At 37.2% G+C, this 20,265-nt stretch overlaps 1 protein-coding gene across 4 annotated transcripts in view; it reads left to right on the top strand.

Annotated features, from left to right (window-relative positions):
* Positions 1–20,265, top strand: part of ASAP1 (ArfGAP with SH3 domain, ankyrin repeat and PH domain 1) — a 365,857-nt gene that overhangs the window by 187,381 nt on the left and 158,211 nt on the right. The gene's annotated exons all lie outside the window — the stretch shown is intronic.

Below are 20,265 nucleotides of genomic sequence, written 5' to 3'. Positions count from 1 at the left end.
CCCCCATCTAACGGATTTTTTGGAATATTATGATCTAATTCTGTTTTACCCAAGTGTATTATGTGAAGAACTAGTTCTGAGATAAGTTGGCACATCTAAAAAAGGATTGGGGTGGGAGGGATGCTTTTGAGGCCAAATGAGTTTGGGAAACACTGTGTTAAACAAAGTTTAAAGTTAAAAAATTTTTTTAGACAGGAATTTCGTGGGCTTTTAGCATATTAATGCACTGTGCATCTTCCAAAGGGGGTATAGTTTGGAGCATTTTCCAAACTTACTGCTTATAGATCATTTTTTCCTCATAGCATTAACTGGGCTAGTTGGGCACAAATTTTGAGAAATAGTGATCTAAGTGAAGTGTTCTCAAATTTAAAGATATTCTAAATATGTGAAAGTCCTTAAACTCTGTACCACATCTGTCAAACAAAAGCTTATGGAATGAAGTATTCATCATGAAGTATTGCTCCTCATGCCAAGTCCTCCAGAGTTGTGCTTCATGAAACCTTAGCCAAACTGTGTGTAATTTAATGTAGTTGGACTGTGACTGGTTTTGAACCACTTGTCTGTTCGTAGTGGACCTTGTCATTGGATAATGGAGGAACTGTTCACTTTGAGAGTAATTAAGTAGAGTAACTCGGAGGATCTCTGGGATGTGTAGGTAATAAGATGTTGCTTATCATTGTGCAAAGTGGCACCATAGAAACTAGGTTGTATTTTTAAAGGAGAGAAAAGCTTTACTAAGGGTGTACTTTACAGTTATGGCACTGGACCCACTCAGGCTCCTAAGAAGTGTCCATTAAACATGTTACTTTACTGTATCGTCAGCGTGGACATTTGGAAAACAGTTAGTTTTTATGAAATTATGGTTCTAAGAAGGGATGTTTCCTTAGTGCACTCAGTACTCCAGCTTCATTTTTGTTAATGTTGGTATTTGAAATGGAAACCATTTCTTAAACCATTAATATGTCTTTACTTTTCCCCCAGCAGTATATTAAAAGAAATCATTCAAAGGAAATTTGTCCCCCGCCCTTTACAATGTAACTCAATTAACAAAATGTAATTTAATAAAAGATTTTATATTTATTTCTGAAGGAGACTTTGAATTTTCTTTATCCTTCCTGCCTTCAAGTTATATTTTTTCTTAAATATTTTCTAAAATTTACTACATGGTTTGCTTCTAGGTGAACGCATCTTTTCTTGGAAAATTTATCTGCAAATGTCATACTGTAGAGAAGCATTCATGTTTAATAACATTTTGTATCTAGCTACTTTATAAATGTGAGTGAGGTAACCAACTCATCACGATCTCTGAGGTCAGGGACCATTTCTGTATTCCTGGGATATTGTGCCAAATGAATGAATTCATAGAGTGGAGATGGAAGTTTTTATTCAAATGCTTTGCTGCTGCATCCCCATTTCAAGTAAGCTTGGTATGCCTAAAGTCTGAATGTACGATCCAGGGACATACGAGAGTGATCGTTCACATTACGAAGGACTCATTCTTATAAAACACAAAACCTGAGGTCTGTTGAGGAAAGCATCTCTAAGGAAATAAGGAGTAAGACTTGACAACCTTTAATTTCAAAGGTTGGATTTATAAAAAACTTTGACTCTTGTGAATGGGAAGATTTGCTTTTTGGAAACAACACCCAGTGGAGCATAATATTCATCAGTGCTTCAGGCAAAGTCGGGTACCTCATGCCTAACTTCCTCAAGTAATACTGAATCCGTAGGTCCTGGGTCTGTGAACGTTCTCCTTCTGATAAAACGTTCTGTTGGAATTGGCTGTACTGAGAGAAATTTATTTAAAACAGTGCCTGTTAAGGACCAGCTATTGTGTGTGTAGAGAGGGGGTGGATTATGGTGGGGGGCATTCCACATTAGCCATTGGACCCTTTTAAGATGTCTGTACTTTGTTAACCACTATCCTGAATTGCACACAAATGTAATTTGCAAGAGGATTAGTTAGATCTTTGTGACATTTCTGATACGTGACCAGCTTTTTAGAAGTCAAAAACCTTAAGACTTTTTGTCAGTGTTGTGACTGAGGGACATTATGAATTATTAATACACTAAAAAATAGCATTAGTGCCTGCTGATACTTTATAATCATGTTTAAAAACATACACAAAACTTAAAGTTATCCTTATTAAAAGCAACTTTTTGTTATTTGACATCCAGGCTTTCTTAATGAATACCTTTAGATATTAAAATGGAAAAACTGGATGTTAAGCTAATTTTCAACAAAGGAATATGTAGGAGACAGATGATACATCAAAGTAATGTAATGCTGTATAGCTGTTGAAGTGGTTGTGGCCAAGCCCATGCAGAAAAAAATATTCAAAAGTATTTGCAGCATAGTATTAAATGAAGAAAGCAGAATACAGGTTGCAAGTAAACCACTGATCAGTTACATAGAGCACGTGTACATGAGCAAAGGTAGGAAGTCAACAAAAAAAAGAAAACAGTGTTTTAGAGTAGTGGAGTTATGGGTAAATTTAACATTTTTATTTTTAAACTTTCTTGATATTATATGTTTATATATAAACAAAACAAAAGCAAACTTGTCTGTAGTTTTGTTTGGTTTTGCCAGTAATGCGTGTGTCCTGAGTGCCTTGTGGTAGGAAATAATCTATTTTTATTTGCAATGTCATATCTTTAAAGTCTTGGAACACCTGTGAACAGAATAGTTTATTAAAAATTAAATTTTGATTTGGGAAATGAGTTTTAAGACAACATTTATTACCCATTTGGGCTTAGAAAAAGTCACTTAGTCTCAAGAGAGCCTTAATTTCCTCAGAAAGGGAAAGATGGTGATAATATTTGGGCAGTTGGGAAAATCTGAAGTGAAATGGTAAAAGTGACAAGAAAATATAAGGTATTGTTTTATTTTTGAATAATGTTAACGCCATATGATGCCACCCTATGTTCTAGTAAGGCCAAGGTTTTTAGATTGAAAAAAATCCATTGGCATCCTTGGCAGTGTCCTTTTAAACACTGGACAGAGGTATACAGACAGCAGACCGCTCCTGAGCTGTGTTTTTGACAAGACTTACTCCACCTTTCCCACATGCTTGTAAGGATGTATGGCAGTCAGTAAATATTTGTTGAATTATTCTTTATGTATAGGACCAGGATGTTTTAGCTTCATATTTTTTTTCCTGAAGTCTTTAAGAGAAGTAAAGTCTTATCTTCATTAATAGAGCATTGGTTTCCAAACTCTTATGCTTCTGATTTGTAAAGCCCTTTTGATCATGTATTCTATCTTCATATATATGCACATATATATTCTTTGTACTAATACTGTATAATTATATAACATAAAAATTATAAACGGAAGTTCTAATGTTTTTCTTCCCACGTCACAGCGAACTGTCTTGTATGCATTCTAGGGAGACCACCAATCTAAAGATCTAGTCTGAGGGGAAGGTTTTCTATCTACATTTCCCTTTTCTTTTGCTTCTATAGTAGTACCACCATCCACATAAAAATTGTTTTTACTAACTATATACCTCCTGGAAACTTTGGAAAAAACAAAGTACTTGCATCTGTAAATTATGGCTAACATTTGTTGAGGGCTTTCTCTGTTCTAGGTATCATTCTAAGCACTTTATTTACATATATTTCTTTACTTAATCCGTATATGAGATCAGTTACTGTTAATATCCCTGTTTTACAGATGAGGAACCTAAGACACAGGTAGGTTAAGTAACCAGCCCAGGTCATGTAAGTTAGTAAGTAGTGGAGCTGAGATTTGACTTCAAGCAGTCTGGCTCTAGATTCTGTGCTTGTAAACCACCATATTTAAATTTCAGCAACTACTTGGTGATTATATGATTCTCCATCTGAGATAAAATTGTGTGACTAAGCCTGAATGACTGTGAGCCATCAGTAGCATTATTTTGAATCATTGGGTCAAGACCAAGACTTACTGGTTAAATAGGACATTATAGAATCTTAGAACTGGTAGGAAGCTAAAAGGCTCAGTGGTTTTCAATCTGTTCAGCAAAAACTCCAGTTCTCTTCTGAGGTAGGATCCTGATAAACTCTTATGATCCTAAAAAGATGTGAGTCGGGGAACTTCTTTCTAGTTCTAGGTTTTAATTCTTTTTTTTTTTAAAGATGACCGGTAAGGGGATCTTTAACCCTTGACTTGGTGTTGTCAGCACCACGCTCACCCAGTGAGCAAACCGGCCATCCCTATATGGGATCCGAACCCGTGGCCTTGGTGTTATCAGCACCGCACTCTCCCGAGTGAGCCACAGGCCGGCCCCTAGGTTTTAATTCTTTTAAGGAAGTCTCACTGTGTTATAACATGGAAATGGTGTTTTCGTGTCTTTTTTTTTTTAGGTCTTTAACTACCTTGTTGTACCTATAATTATTATTTTCCCAAGAATGGAGCTGAAATTGCATCAAGATAAAAGACCCATGTGGGTGGGTGTGCTACTCCAAACTTTAGAACTACAACAGAAATTAGAGGTTCACAAGGTAATTGCTGTGATTACAGTTTTCTTTTTGGCCCCAGACAGAAGCTCTTGAAACACAATATTCCACTAATTTTTTAAATGTACAGTTTGCAAGGCAATACGGAAATTACTCAGAGTGTGTACTATTTCTCCCTCATTTTCTAAGAAAGTTAACATATTATTGGGTCTTTCAAAATTGCTGAGGAAAAAGCAGGCATTGCATGCATTACAAGACACTGTTAAAAGGCTTAAAAAAAAATGTGAGCACTAAATTAACCTTATAATATTGTATAAGGAAGTTATTTTTTAAAGAAAAAAATGTCCCAATTACAATATAGCAACAGCTTTTAAACATGTCTACGTATCTCTCTAAACTTTACATTTTTAGATAATTCACATTGTTATATGTGTAATTTTACTTTCAGAATTACAGTGTTTCGTAATATTTGCACATATCATATAATAGGCACTTAGTGCTAGTCCTTTATTCTTTCTAATTGTTGCATGTATAATTTTTAGTAACTAGAGAATAACAAATGCTAGGGAGGATGCGGAGAAAGGGGGAACCCTCCTACACTGTTGGTGGGACTGTAAATTGATGCAGCCATTATGGAAAACAGTATGGAGATTCCTCAGACAGCTACAGATAGAACTGCTGTACAATCCAGCAGTCCAGCTGCTGGGTGTATACCCAAAGGAATGGAAATCATCGTGTCGAAGGGATACCTGCACTTCCTTGTTTATCGCAGCTCTGTTTACAGCAATCAAGAGTTAGAACCAACCTAAATATCCGTTGATGGATGACTGGATAAGGAAAATGTGTATATTTACATAATGCAATACTACTTAGCCGTAAAAAGCAGAAAGAAATTCTGCCATTCGCAGCAACATGGATGAACTTAGAGAAAATTGTGTTAAGTGAAATATGCCAGTCACAGAAAGAGAAATACCATGTCCTCATAACTTATAACTGGGAACTAAAAAAAGTAAATAAATAAAAGAAAGATACAACAATCATAATAATACATTGAACTTTTAAAAGGAGAAAATAGAACTGGGGTTACCAGAGATGGGAAAGGGGGAGGGGGAAGGACTAAGGGAGGAATTGGTAAAGGGCTGTGAAAAATGATTACATTGTATAAGGTTGAATATACTAATTATCTTGATTTGAGCATCGCATGTTACACACAGGTATTGATATTCAATTCTGTACCCCACAGATATGTACCATCAACTATGCTTCAATTAAAAAGAGAGAGAGAGAGAGTCTAGTACTGGATCTTACAGAGTAAGAGAGTTCATGTAGACTAGTTTAACAAATAAAATAATTTTTAGTAACTATATAATCCCTTCTGTTTGTATCATTTTTATTTACTGTTGTTGGATTTAGGTTATTTCTTACGTTTTATATAAAACACTGCTATTGATGATTTAGAGCATTTGATAATACAGTTCTTTTTTTCCTCCTTTTTGTTTATTATTGAGAGAGTGGTGGTAGTTGTCCTGATAATTAGATTAATAATTAGATTAATAATTAAATATTAATAATTTAATTAATTAATAATTTAATTAATTAATTAAATGTTAATGATTAAATATTAATAATTAAATTAATAATTAAATATTAGAGCAGTTTTGTGACTTGAAATACAATTTGTCTTCTCTCTGGATTCTGGCCATTTCTCTGAAGCCCCTCCATTCATTGTTTTATCATTTTTTTCTTTTTTTAAAAGGCATTCCATTATTGTTTTACTTGGAATGTTTAAATTATCATTGAGATTGAAATTATTTGTGTATGTTTGCTATCTTCAGGTTTTGGGTTAATGTTTTTTGTCCCTCTGTTCTTCTGGGCTTCTGTAGCAGCAACAGAAGGATTCCACACACTAATCATATATTTGAGATGTTAATGTTTGTCCATGATTTTTGTTGTAATTATTTTTTTCTCTTAGTTCTTTTATCTTGGTTTTGTTTGTTCTGTGAAAATTGGTTGCAATCGTTTATTTTTTCCTGATAGTATCTGTTGTTGACATAAGGAAATCATCGGACTGCTTTAGCTGATGTGCTTCAAAAAATTCGTGGAAAAATAGAATTAAAAGATAATAGGAATCTTTCCAGGAACTTTTTGAAGTACTTTTGTGCATAGTATATTTTTTTAGATCTAACTTTGTTAGATATTTTTTTTAATTCAGTTTCCTGTATTCATATCTCAACAAATGTTGTTCTACAAGTGTGAAAAAATAACAAAGTATTGCTGTTTTAATTAATTAATTAAATCCTTTTAATTGGGAATTGATGGGTTATAGACATAAACATGTTTCTTTAAAACATTCCAGTCTTTGATATTCTGATGTGCACTATCTCCAAGAGAAACAGATAGAGTATTTTCCGAATTTGATATGAACTCTTTTTGTCCCCAGAGTACTTTCCAGTGTCTGTCAGAAACACTTTTCTGCAGACCACAGTATGGAAACGACTGCTTTAATTTATTTGGTGGTTTTTTAACCCAATCAGTTTTTTCATGAGAAACAGTCCTTCATTTTTTGTAATCATCTTCATGCAAATATGTAGCTGGGGTTTCTTGGTCTCCTAGGCCAAGTTAGGGCTGTCTCTCTTTGTAAAAAAATTTTGCTTAATAATGACCAGATCTGTGGCCAGTAGCTCTGAGGTTTATTTTGGTCAATAAACAAGGGTGAATAAACTCATAACTTTAGTAGACAAGTCACCAATGGCTTTTAGCTTGTATTCCCTTCAAATTTCTGTCCTCAGAAGCTAAGGAGATGAGCCAACTGTAGAAAGCTTGGCATGGGGCATACTTGGGTATGATGAGAAGTAGAATAAAATATATTTTTTAATTGGAGAGGTCATCAGACATGGCAGAAAGAACACGGACTTTGGGGTTAAATTTTCCAGGGCTAAAAGTCCAGTTTTGTTATATACTTACTAGTTTCTTAGCCCTGGACCCCTACTTTCTGACTCAATTTCTTCATCTATCAAAAGGTGTTAAAAAAGATTAATGAAGTCTTTGAATATGAAATTCAAGATGGACTTTTCAGAAAACTTCTTGTAGGACAAAATGCAAAAAAGGGATACAGAAATGGCTGAAGTTAGAATCTGAGACTGAAGCTATGGTTTATCCTTTTAATTGTGTAGAAATCTTAAATGTAAGATTCTTCACCAGGGTTGTTTCACTGTTGATGGTAATCGTGTTACTTTTTTTTGAATTAAAATTTATTTTATTTAAAAGAAATCTAACGTGTAAAAAGAGTTGAAGCAGAAGAATAATTCCCTAGAATTTGAAAATATTTGATTTTCAGAAAATCAGAGCCAGAAGAGACTACAAATCAGTTCAGGAAACTGAAGAGACCTGAGGGGCAGTCAAATTTAGATGCCTGGTGTTCCAGGTCCTGCGTGGAGTTCTTTCTGTGCACTTTGAATACCTACGTCTCCTCTTCACATGCAGTCCTGGGGTGTAGGGTCATCAAGCTGGCTCTATAGCTGGGGATAGAAAAGAAATACATATGTAGTATTATAAAAGATTAAAAACTACTGTTCGTCAGAGTTAGAAAGTAAGGAAAAAGTCATTATAACCTGGTAAGTGCTCTCATAGCACTAGGGGATGAAGAGAGATCATTTCTCAGTGGGGGAAGAGAAAAGTAAAACCTTCTTACTGGGTGATAAAACCTAATCTCAAAGGTTGAGCATGAGTTTGTAAGATTAAGAAGATGGTAGAGAAAAAGACAAAAGAAGCATTGTTCACAAAGGAGGGAATTCTGGCTACTGGAATTAGAATCTTCAAAGTTACAGAGGCCAGAATGGGGCCTAGTGTATTTGGGCACCATTAACTTGGAGTGCCAGGAATATAAAGTAAAGAGTCAGAGTGATATGAATGGGCAGGCTACAAAAGGAGTCTGGAAAAGTACTTCAAGGTGAGGTGGAGAAGCCATGGTTGGGGTGTCCACTTTATTCCAGGTTTTAAAGCCAGAGAGAGTGACATGATCAGATTTCCGTTTTAGAAATTTATATTATAGAAACACTCTGCACTGGTGTGGAAGATGAATGGGTGGAGAATGAAAGTGGGGAACCGCTAGGAGGCTGTTAAAGGACCTGGCTGGGGCATGATCAAGTCCTGCAGTAAAGCAGGAGCTGTTGGGATGGGTTTACGAAATGCTAAAGAGAATTAGTAGCATTTTGTGGCCTGCTGGACATAGAGGATGAAACAAGAGGAATGTGACTTTGGTTTCCAGCTCAGCATCTTGATGCTATCCACTAAGGTAGTAAATTGATGGGGGTTGGGGGGGTGGAATTTGGAGGAAGCCTTGAGTTTGGGGTGTGGTCCCAGAGGAAATGGATTGAGCCACAACAGAAATAACTTAAGGGAAGTTCTGTTTGTGTAATACCCAGCTTTTTGGCTCTTCTCTTTCCAGTCTTGCCTCTTTACCTTCCATTCCCAACACAATAGCAAGTCATTTTTCTTAATTTCAAAACTAATCACCTTGTTTCCTAAAACCCCAGTGGCTCCATCTTTGACAAACCATTGCCTTCAGAATAAAGTCCAAACTCATTGCCATGGCCTTTTCCTGCCTGTGTGATCTGGTTCCCATCTAGCTCATTGTCCTCCACATGGCCACTTGATTGAGCCACCCTGTCTCCGTGATGCTTCTTAACACCAAGCATATCACTTCTCAGAAATGCCGGCATGCACTTGGTTGTTTTCTTTCTCACCCACCTGAAGAAGAGAACTGTCTTGTCTTCACCGGCTATCCCTACATCTAGTATAGACCTTGCCCTCTGGAGGAATAGATCTTTGTGGATAGAGGAGCCCGATCTGTGAGTGTTCCTGTCCACCCCCCTCACATTCCTCAGCACAGACTGAACACTTAAATGACCTCTCTGGGCAAGAGATGGACTAGAAATGCCAGGTAGAGAAGCTATCCCTCTTTTATAAATAAGCACCTATTTTTTTTGCCGACACCAAAGATAAACCCGTCAATTCTTTTCAAGGATTTTTCTGAAATCATTCTCAATGGTGTTTTTCAAAAAGGGCACCTAGAATCTTTTACAAGCTTCTACATCTTCATGTGTTGTTGTGGTTAGTTAACTAAGCTATGTTCTTTGTCCAGGTGCACTTGCCAGCAGTTTTAGTGAAATTGATGCCCACTGTCAAGATGTGGTTCCCAATTAGTTAAGTCCACAAAGGCTACAGTTCCCAGGGTGCACCTGAAGCTAAGCATAAAAGCCTTAGGCTTTTGACTAACATCGACTATGCCAAGCAAAATATTTAGCAGATGCACCTATGTAAAATGCCTGATACACATCTCAAGCCTGACCTGCTCGGTGGCACAACCCCAGATTGTAGATTGACTCCTTCCCACTTTGCTTTTTACCCCCCCCCCCCCAAGCTACTTTGGGTTCTCAAGGAAAGTGCCAATTGCAATTCCTTTTTGGCTCCTTCACAGCAAGCCTCCTGGAATGGGATGAAAAAGATTTTTGAAGCCATTTGTCTAGTGGCCTGTTTACAGAATTCCTTGGCTGTCCCCCCCGCCCCCCCGAAAGGGTCCTTAGTCCTCTGGACCCTATTGTGTCAGGTTGGAGGGTTGGAGAGCAATGTGGTTGTGAATATAGGCTTTAGGGTCAGGAAGACCTGGTTTTGAATCTTGATTCTGTCTCTTACTAACTGCATAATCTAGGGCCGTTCTGAGCTTCAATTTCCTTATCTGTAAAACATGGGTAATAGAAACCTTCTTATTTATTGTGAAGATTAAATTATATATATATATATGTATACATATATATATTACAACACATTGTCATTTTTATCATCATCATCAACGTGGGGGAGAAGAGAGGTAAGAATGAGCTAAGATTGGAATGTGAGGACTATTAGGGAAAAGAGGGGAAGCAGAAAACACCTGTCTGTGCCAGGTATTGTGTGAGGAAGGCAGTAACAATACCATTAGTATCAGAGAGGTGACTAACTTGATGATGGTCACACAGAATATGTATGGTAGCCAAGCAGGAAGTGACACAGATCTCCCTGGTCTCAAAGCCTGTGCTCTTAGCCACGGCATCACACTTCTCAAGGTGGCACATGGCTCCACAACTAGACTCCTTTTCCAAGAGGTAAAAGCTGGACCCATTAACAAGTGGATGCTAGAACACTGATGATCACTTAGAACTTAGGCACAGCTGGTGGTAACTTAGTGCCACATGGTGTGGGACCAGCCAGGGTTCTAGTGGTTAGGTGCAGAGAAGGAACTTCCCAGAGAAAAACAAGACTCGGCTTAGCCCACAGAGATGGCTTAGGTTCTCTTTACAGAATGTATGGAGTGGTCATACTTCTTTATGGCAACAGGTTTGATTTTAAGGGTCTTAAAAAGAATCTGTTGCACTTTCTCGGTACACATTGCTGAATTCTTCAGTGCAAAAGGCAGAGTGATTTAGTAAAAAAGTTACTGGATATGACAGCAGACCAGGCCTTTCCCTCATTCATCCAGCACTGATTTCTGTCTCGGGGACTGATTTTCCCATCTGTGAGGGAACAGGGGGTGACAGGGAGGGAGGAAGGCAGACTTCACCACGAGCAGCTTCCTTTTGCTTGTGGTACATATAAGACTCCTGTAAGAATTCCTTTACAACCTCAGGGTGGTTAGTTGAGGTGAGTGTGTTTCATCCAGGTCCTAGGCTTCCACAAGGGAAAATGAAATGATTTCATCATTGATACGTCATATATGTGACTGACTTTTGAAGGGCAGGATGAAGCTTGCAAACCATTGTAGCCACAGTGAGGCCTGGGGAGATTAGAAAGTATTTCTAGCAAAAAGTATATGTTGCCATATTTACCTTTGTCAAGACGGTGCTTCTTTCAAGTGATTGGAATAAACACTAAAATTTTAAAACAAATAGTACATGTAAAATAAACAGCAGTATTCTTGAGTACCTGTTTTGTTCTATACTTAATTCTGTATGCTTTTAATATAGAGGCAGATTCATTTGACTGATACTTATTGAGCCCTACTCTGGACCTAGCATAGTTCCAGCCCTTAAAATATGTATACACCTGACAAGTAACTTATGCCTACACAGGAAAGTAGACTTTTGTGAATTATAGTTTTATGCAGTACCTTTCCTTTGGCTTGGAAAAGTTGATAGTTTGGTGGTATTTTTTTGCATAGAATAGATCCTTAGAATCATTTAGGGGGCATCACTGAAGGTGGTACAGTAAATCTTTGTCACATGTCTGAACTGTGAAATAATTTGTCAAGTAGGGCCCAAATCATTAGAAGTGTAGCATCTACAGATCTTTGCTGTTCTCAGGTCACATTCCACCCATGCAGTCATTCACCTATGAATACTATGGAGGACATTAAATGTTTCTGATTGAAATCTGTATGAATACAGGAGAATCTGAATCTTTTTTTTTTTTTTTAAGGAGAATCTGAATCTTAAGGATACTTTATTGTAGTCTAAAACTGCACAAATAAACAGCTTAAAACCTTCATTTGCAGATATCTTATCAACTTTCCATTTTGGGGCTGTGTTATGCAAATCAAATTTTATTTTAGGTTGGTTATTTCCCGGTGTGTAGCAGCCTCATTCAACTCATATTAATCTTGAAACTAACAAATGATAACATCTTTACTTCTTCCTTTCATGTAAGCTGCTGTTGCCATGTCCCTCTTCCTCTGTTAGCAGTTATTCTGGCCTGCTGCTTCCTGATTGAACCCTCTGGTAACTTGCTAGTGTTGCAGAGTTGTTACACAGGATGATTTTTAGCACCCTACACTTCAGCACCTCAAACAGATGGTAGAGGGCATACTTCCAGCTCCTGTCTCTGCTCTGCTTCTTTTTGCCTCAACTTGTCTTTCATGTCTGCTTCCTTACCTCCATTCCTTCCTTGCTTGTTCCAAGAGTAGTGTAGGGTAGATTGCCCTGAATGTCATCTCCTCCATGATTGCAGGTGGAGATGATCTAGAGCAGCACAATGGGCATCTTAGTGTTAGTTCCTTTCTTGTCTTCTTTTTCCTTTTCTCCTTTTTGTTATCCCCGGCACCCCATGGAACTTACTTTGCTGTTTCAAAGGTATGCCACACAGACAGACTATATTTCATTCATTTTTTATCTTTATTCCCAAACTTACTCATAGTCAGTGCTTAGTAAATGTTTGTTGGGTGAATGAATGCATAGAAAGATAATTTTAGTGGGGGGAAACAATGAGAAGTATTTTCAGACTAGTTTAGTTTTAATTTCATTCGTGGCTACTTCCTTTCCTCTCTCAGGTGAGGGGATAGATCTGCAGGATTCATTGGACCTACGTGGTCATTTTGGATTTTTCCATAGTCCCCAGAAATGGGCATTGTTTTAGTTTTGAGTAGTCAAGAGGTTCTGGTACCCTCTCTTCAGTAGTGTAGGAGGGGGTGATGGGGGCTGCATATCCACATAATGTACTCAAGTCACAGTTTTCCTGAAACCACCTGCCAGGTTCTCAAATCTCACACTGAGACATAAGAGAAGTATTCATTCGTTCATCATCCATTTGTTTGCTTATTCACTCAGTTGACTTTTACTGAGAGCTCCAGTAAGCCTGATACCATGTTGGAGCCTTTTAGTCTGGATCAGAAGGTTACAACAGGGTGATCTGTACATCCTTGATTCAGCCCTCCAGCTAACTTGACTAACACAAGTCTTTAAAATTAATTTAACAGGTATATACTGAGCATCTACTATTAATCTGTCAGCCACTGTTTTCAATGCTGGTGACATTGCCATGAACAGGATAGATGCTGCCTTCCTTGAGAGATTATAGTCTAGTGGGAAAGACAGATTGTAAACATGGGAGCACACACCAGGAAGATCATTTTAGAGAGTGTTAGTGCTGTACAGAAAGTAAAAGAGGGTAATGAACTGAGAGTAGGGTGGTCAGAAAGGCCTTTAAGGAAGATAACATTTGAGCTGAATGCTGAAAAAAAGAGAAGATGCAGGCAGGCCCTTTTACATTTGGGGAAAGTATTGTGAGAAAGGGATTTCAGCAGAAAAGTCAGCAATTGCAAAAGTTCTGAGGGGGTTCTAGCTTGGTGGGGTCAGAAAGGCTGCAGGTGTGGCCGGAACAGAAGGAGTAGTGGAGAGTGAGAACAAGACAGTCGGCAGAGGGCTGGGTCACATACAGCCTGCCAGGCAGTAGTGAGGACCTGGATTTTACTCAAAGAACAGTGAATTTATTCATCCTTTCTTCCTTCCTTGTGTTTGTGTTCCTTTTATTCAAGTCAGCATATTCTTACTAAGCGTCTTCTATGTGAAGAAAGAAACAAATATGGATATTATCCTGATGGAGTTTTTAGTTCATTGAGAAGGGGAAGAGACACAGGTACCTAAATACCTAAAATGTAAAGAGTGGAGTGATTTGAGAGGTGTGGATAAAAGTCCCAGGTTAGGAAGAATTAATATTTTATGGATAACTTCCTTCCTCAGTTGTATCAAAAGTAGTACTGGTATTCCCATTTATTCCAACAAAGGGTTTTGTTGTTATTTTGCTGTGGCAAGTAGAAGTGAGGGGGGCATGCAGCTGGTTAAGTAGAGGTAAATGCAATATTTGGCTTCCTCCCCTTTTTTGAGATAATACACATTTATTAAAAGTGTATTTATTTAATACACTTTTTGAGATAACACACATGTCATTCTTTCTTCTGGCACGTTTATCCACAACTGCCTTCATGATCACATTGGACTACTTTATGAGCTTATACCTTCACGTTAGAATGATACACGTATATTCTAGCATATGGGCCCTTAACAATGGACGAATAATTAACTAATTTGGCTGTCATACCGCATGAGAACTTTTATTATTGTTTTATCCTCAGAGACTTTATGCAAATGTTAATTGGGCATCCAGTCCCTCCTGTAGCCTGAACACATTGCTCCACATCCTCCCTCCCCCCTTCAGGGTAGCATGATTGCCTGAAAAGCTGAAGCCTGAAGTAATCAGGGAGGGTCTGAACCATAAATTAGGCCAAAATAGTCTTCTTTTGCTTTCCCTGTTAAAGGAATAACACATAAGAAGAACGTTTACTCTGTGATGATTACGGGACAAATGTATCTATTAAAATATATTTTTTAAATGATTTCTTTGAATGTGACTATAAAACGATAAAATGAAAGCACTGGGTTTTTTTTCAAATGAACAGAAATCCCTTTTATTAAAGAAATTAGTATAGGAGTATTTGTTTCAGAGATGTTTTGCTGTCATTATTCTAAGTGTTTTAGGAATTTCTCTCGGAACCACCTTCAGAGGGTAGTAATTGCTAGCTATTTTTGAGCACCTGCTCTGTGCAAGGCTTTTTGCTGGTCACTCCTAGGTACCTAGGTGCTCCTAGGTATCGAATGCTTAGAGCATCCTTGGAAGGTAGGTGTGATTTCTGTCCACCTTGGCATATCTTTAGAAAATTCTGTGCTATTATTTTATTGTCATGCAGTGTTTTTTGTCTCTATAAGTACATTCATAAGATTTAGCTCCAAAGACTTGTGCTTATTTTTGAAAATGAAATCCACCCAAACAAAATAAAAGCAATTTTTCCTACTTGAACATATTGAAAAGAAACTGCCAAAGACTTTAATAATTCAAAAACAGAAAATCATAATAATGGTAATAGTATTGCCATTACTTATTTAATGTAAGTGTATTACATTTCAACAAAATGCTTTTAAAGATGGTTGCCTGAGTAACTAACGTACAAAACTACTTAGAATGTATAAGTTCTCTCCGTCCTGTTAAACCATTACTCTTAGCACTATATGTTCATATCTTTTATACATGTATGGCTGTTTGTATATTCATATAACATATACATACATTTAAACTTTGGCTATTCAAAACCATTCGAGGTTAGCAAGAAATTGGTAAAGGGCCACAAAAAAATTGAATAATTTGTGTAATGATAAATACAGTAATTATCTTGATTTGAGCATCACATGTTGTACACAGGTATTGATATTCAATACTGTACCCCACAGATAAGTACAATCAATTATGTTTCAATAAATAAATTCCCAGAAATTAAAAAACAAAACCATTAGGGGAAGAATTACAGAGGGCCATGTTTTCGGAATTCAAAATTTATCTTATTCAACCATTTTTAAGGCAGGACTTACATTGTATACTTTCCTGTTTTGTGGAGTTGGTTATACTGAGGAGTTCATATGTTCATTTATTCAGTCCTTTATTGCTTCATCTTATAAACCTTCTTGAGTATCCACCATCTGCTAGACACTGGTAATGGGAATTCAGCTGTGAATAGGTTACTCAAGGCACCTGCCTTCATAGAGCTTTTATCTTCTAGTAGAGAGATAAATACCATAAAAGTAAACCAATCATGAATAGTATCATTTCAGAGTGTGGTAGTGTTAGGGAAAAGATAGCATGAAGTGTAATTGAGAGTAAACCTCAGGTGGGCCCAGGATGTACACTGCTTTAAGGTACTTATAGAAAGCCTCTCGGAGGAAGGGACTTTTAATCTGAGGCCTATGTAAAAAGAAAGCCAGTCATCTGAAGAACTTGAGTAAGAGCATTCCAGGCAGAGGAATCAGCTAGTACAAATGCCCTGAGCTGAGAACAAGTGTGGGCAGATTCATATATGTCTCTGAGAACATCTGTTTGTTACACTGTACTGTGACTGAGTGACACCATTCCACTTGGAGGAGTATGAAAGATCCCATGTCTTACCTTGAGTGGCCTCAGACTCTTAAGGAATTTTTCATTCTTATATCCAGTTTATAGAATTTTTCTGAATCCTTCTGTTTTACATCTTTCACAAAATGCTTCTATTGGTATGGTTTCTCTGCAGTCTCTCTAACTTGCAAAACCTATATTTTCTCTGTGCCTAGAATTCAAGTGACCAAACTTGTTAAGACTGTGTATGAAAGAAAAGTAAAAAGTCTCCATATCGAGACTAGACGTGCTCTCCTAGATTAACGTTCCTGCTCTTTAGTTATGTAGAGAATGTGAAATTGCTGTAATGCAAAATTTTAAGCAGGTGAGCTATCCTATTACTAGAGGTGAGCATATTCTCCTGTATTCATTTGTTAATTCATTCTCACCCACCTGCAACACACTTTTTGTTGTTTGACTTCAGATGGATACTTAGAAATGCAAGCATATATTTTATCATACTTTTAATAATTTTATAGCTCATATTGTCTGCCATTTTTCTTTTCGCCCTTATTTGATTTTACACATTTGACATTTCAAAGGATGTTACTGCTGGTGTTATTTGTCTGGCAATTGCAGGAATGGAACTTTGTAGCACATTTAGACATGTGCTATTTCTAGAGAGAGCCTTGTTTGATTGAATGACAGTATCCTCCAGCTCTCTAAAACACAGGGCTCTTAAAAGTACATTTTACGTGGCTTCTTTTTGCCAGTGGCCAAACACCAGCTTAAAAAAAGAAGTATCATCCAGACTTAACTATGACTGTAGCTGTCAAATGGGGATGCTGTTAATAACCTTTAAAAGTAAGTACGTGGGGCCGAGCCCGTGGCGCACTCGGGAGAGTGCTGCGCTGGGAGCACGGCGACGCTCCCGCCGTGGGTTCGGATCCTATATAGGAATGGCCGGTGCACTCACTGGCTGAGTGCCGATCACGAAAAAGACAAAAAAAAAAAAAAAAAAAAGTAAGTACGTGAACTTGACATCCTGTCAGTTCACAGATGAGTTGGTACAACAGTCAACATAAATTCTGAGGAACCCCTGCCCCTACCCCCCAAGAAAAAGAAAAAGGAAGTAGATGGTCTCAGAATGAAATCTTCTACATCCCTTTGCCCACTTGGAGTCATTAACTCCAAATGTGCATGGACATTAAAGCCACTCAGGGATTTCTGTTTGAGTAGACCCATCCTTATATAGTCATTACTCCCCAAAGCTGTCAGGTTTTCTTCCAGAAGCGGATCTTCTTTCCCTTCTTGAAAATAGTTGAGAAATGGTAAGATCCACAGGGAACTTGGACATGCTACAAGGGATGGGTGACATGGTTGAAAAAGCATAGGCTGATTGTTCTCTTACTTGGTGTGTGACACTTCCCAAGCTATCTTTTCTGAAGCTCAGGGTTTTTCATCAGGAAAAAAAAATGAAAATAATATGTATATAAAACATAAATGACTATTGTTAGGATTATTTTTAAAAGGTCCTTGCCACAAAAATAGTTTATCAAAGGATATACCTGTTGGATTCAATCTCTTAGACAAGGGCTTATTTGTATTTTCTTTCACTTGTACTCTCTTAGCAACTTAAATGTCTTCTAATTTTTTAACTTGAGTTTAATCTCTGAAAACTGGTGGGCAGTCTCCCCATGTGATAAGACTATATTTTTAGTTTCAGCTTATCACAAATATCATTGGAGTGCAGAATTGGGTAGTGGTTATGACATCAGGTTTTCTTGTCAAAGACCTTTGTTCAAATTCTAGCTCTGTCACCTTGGACAAATTAACCTTTCTAAGCCTGTTTTTCCTCATCGGTAAAATGGATCTAAGAATAGTGTGTTTTTTATAGGATTTTCATAAGAATTGAGATAATCCATGTAAACCTCTTAGCATATTTTCTGGTTCATACTAAGCATTTCTTAAGTATTAGTTATCTTTTCTCTAAAGTACAAATCTTAAATCTTTGTAATATCTCAAAATTTATCTCTTCCCTGAAACTCTCATAAAACATTTCCTTAAGCACAGTATGCAATATGACTAGTATGTAAGATGACTTGAAATACTAAGCAGATGAGCATTTTATATAGTTAGAGGTACATAGGAATTTTCAGGTTTCTATTAATGGTAAGTGATCCTGATTTTCTGTTTATTGTGGCTCTTTACAGTGTAGTTGTTTAATTTTAAAAAGGTATAAGTGGATTTAAAGAAAAGTATTAATTAAACAGAAGTACAGGTGGGCCATGTCCATGACAGAAATTGTAGAGGAAGAATGTAAGTGACGGGCATGATGGAAATAGTGTGGGACTCAGTCTGAAAAACCTGGTTTCCATCCCAGCATTCCAGTAGAAAAAGCATGCACTTTGGGATTTGGTATACATTAGTGTGAAATAAGACTTTAGCACTCTCTGGCTATGTGACCTTGGGCAAATTAGTTAATCTTTCCCTCCCTTCATTCCTACAAATATTTATTAGAGGCCTACCATATTTCCTTATCTGAAAAGTAGAGGAGATACTTCACAGGGATTTTGTAAAGATGCAATGCAAAGAGATGAGATAATTGAAAGTATATGTATTTATATAATTGGTATGTCTTATATAACAAGCATCATGCCTGATGTATAGTAGGAGCTCAATGAACTTTAGTTCTTGTGTTATTTAGGAATTGTGGTTACAAATGATGGAATCCCAACTTCAATTGGCTTGGGACAGAAGAATTTATTGTCTCATGTACTCAGACTGTACAAAGGTTAGCAATGACATATGTCTTGGGGACAGTTGGAAGCAAGGACTCAGATGCTACCGGGAGTATCTCCACCTCTTATCTCTGGTGCTCCATCTCTGTTAACATCATTCTGTCTGGCGAAATTCTTCCACACATCTAGAAACAAAACCACAGGCAGTCCCAGGCTGACATCACCAGAAAGGTACTGAGCATAGTGATCCCTGTTCCCAAGCCCAGAAATCCTAGGGAAGGACTCTGTACCCAGCATGGGTCAGCCATTGGTATCTAGAAAACAGGAGCTAAAGGAAAACAGGAGTTGATCCACAATTGAACTACATATTTAGAATGGCAGAAAAGACCATTTTCCAGAAAAAGAGGAATGATAGGGTCCTGCTGTCATTGCGTTTACCCCTTTCAACTCCCTTTGTGATCTTCACGGAGGTACTTAACCTCCGTGGGCTTTAGTTTTCTCATTTGAAGTTCTGAGGTTTAGATCATGTAATGGATGTGAGTGTACATTTAATGTTCTAGAATTTTATGTATACAAGTTTCCTACTATTACTGTTATTACTCATGCCCTCCAAATCTTTATACACCGTCCAGAGATTCCTAGCCTGTAGACCATAGACTCTTGGGGAGGCAGAGGGGCTTGAAGTTACTTTAAGAAATTAGTTCAAGTGTGCCATATATGTATTGGATACACTCCTTTTAAAACTTGTTTTTGAAGTATAGTACACACACAGAAAAAAGTATATATCCTAAGTATACAGTTTGCTCAATTTTAACAAACTAATCACAATTGTGTATCTAGCAACTGGATTAACAGCAGCAGTTCCCAAGAAGCCCCCCACTTGTAGCACTAGTAAATGGATGTAGATGTGTTGTTTCATTATTTAAGAAATTATATAAAAGCATTACTAGCATCATGGTAGCATTTTCTGTACTGTGCTTTTTCAGTAAACAGATTTTTTTTTAACTGCCATATGTCAGAGTTAATGTTTTTAACACTAAAATCCGCAAATTTAAAAGCACTGTGAAAAGCTCTTTAGGTCATTCCTACTTATTACATCTCTTTAAATGTTTTTTCTTGCTGAAATTACCATTAGGTGATAAGTCATTCCCTGGGTATTGTGTCATACATGTCTTATGCTTGCCCTTCTCCCTTACCAGGTTATAAATTCATGAGTAAAGGAAGCAAGTGTTAGAATTTCTTAGTTGTCTTGTATTTTCTTTCCTATGCATAGCTTAGCATAGTAACTGAATGACTACCATATTATACGTTTCACACAAAACTGAGCTTTGTGGAGTGACTCTGCATTTATCCAAATGCTGAGCACTTCCAGTCTGTGAAATGGTTCATTGTTAATAAATTTGTTAGTTTGCTGTTGCTT

The sequence above is a fragment of the Cynocephalus volans genome, chromosome 15 (genome assembly GCF_027409185.1).
Source record: "Cynocephalus volans isolate mCynVol1 chromosome 15, mCynVol1.pri, whole genome shotgun sequence".
NCBI lineage: Eukaryota > Metazoa > Chordata > Mammalia > Dermoptera > Cynocephalidae > Cynocephalus > Cynocephalus volans.
The sequence above is the reverse complement of the archived record's forward strand: the minus strand, read 5'-3'. Positions and strand labels throughout refer to the sequence as shown.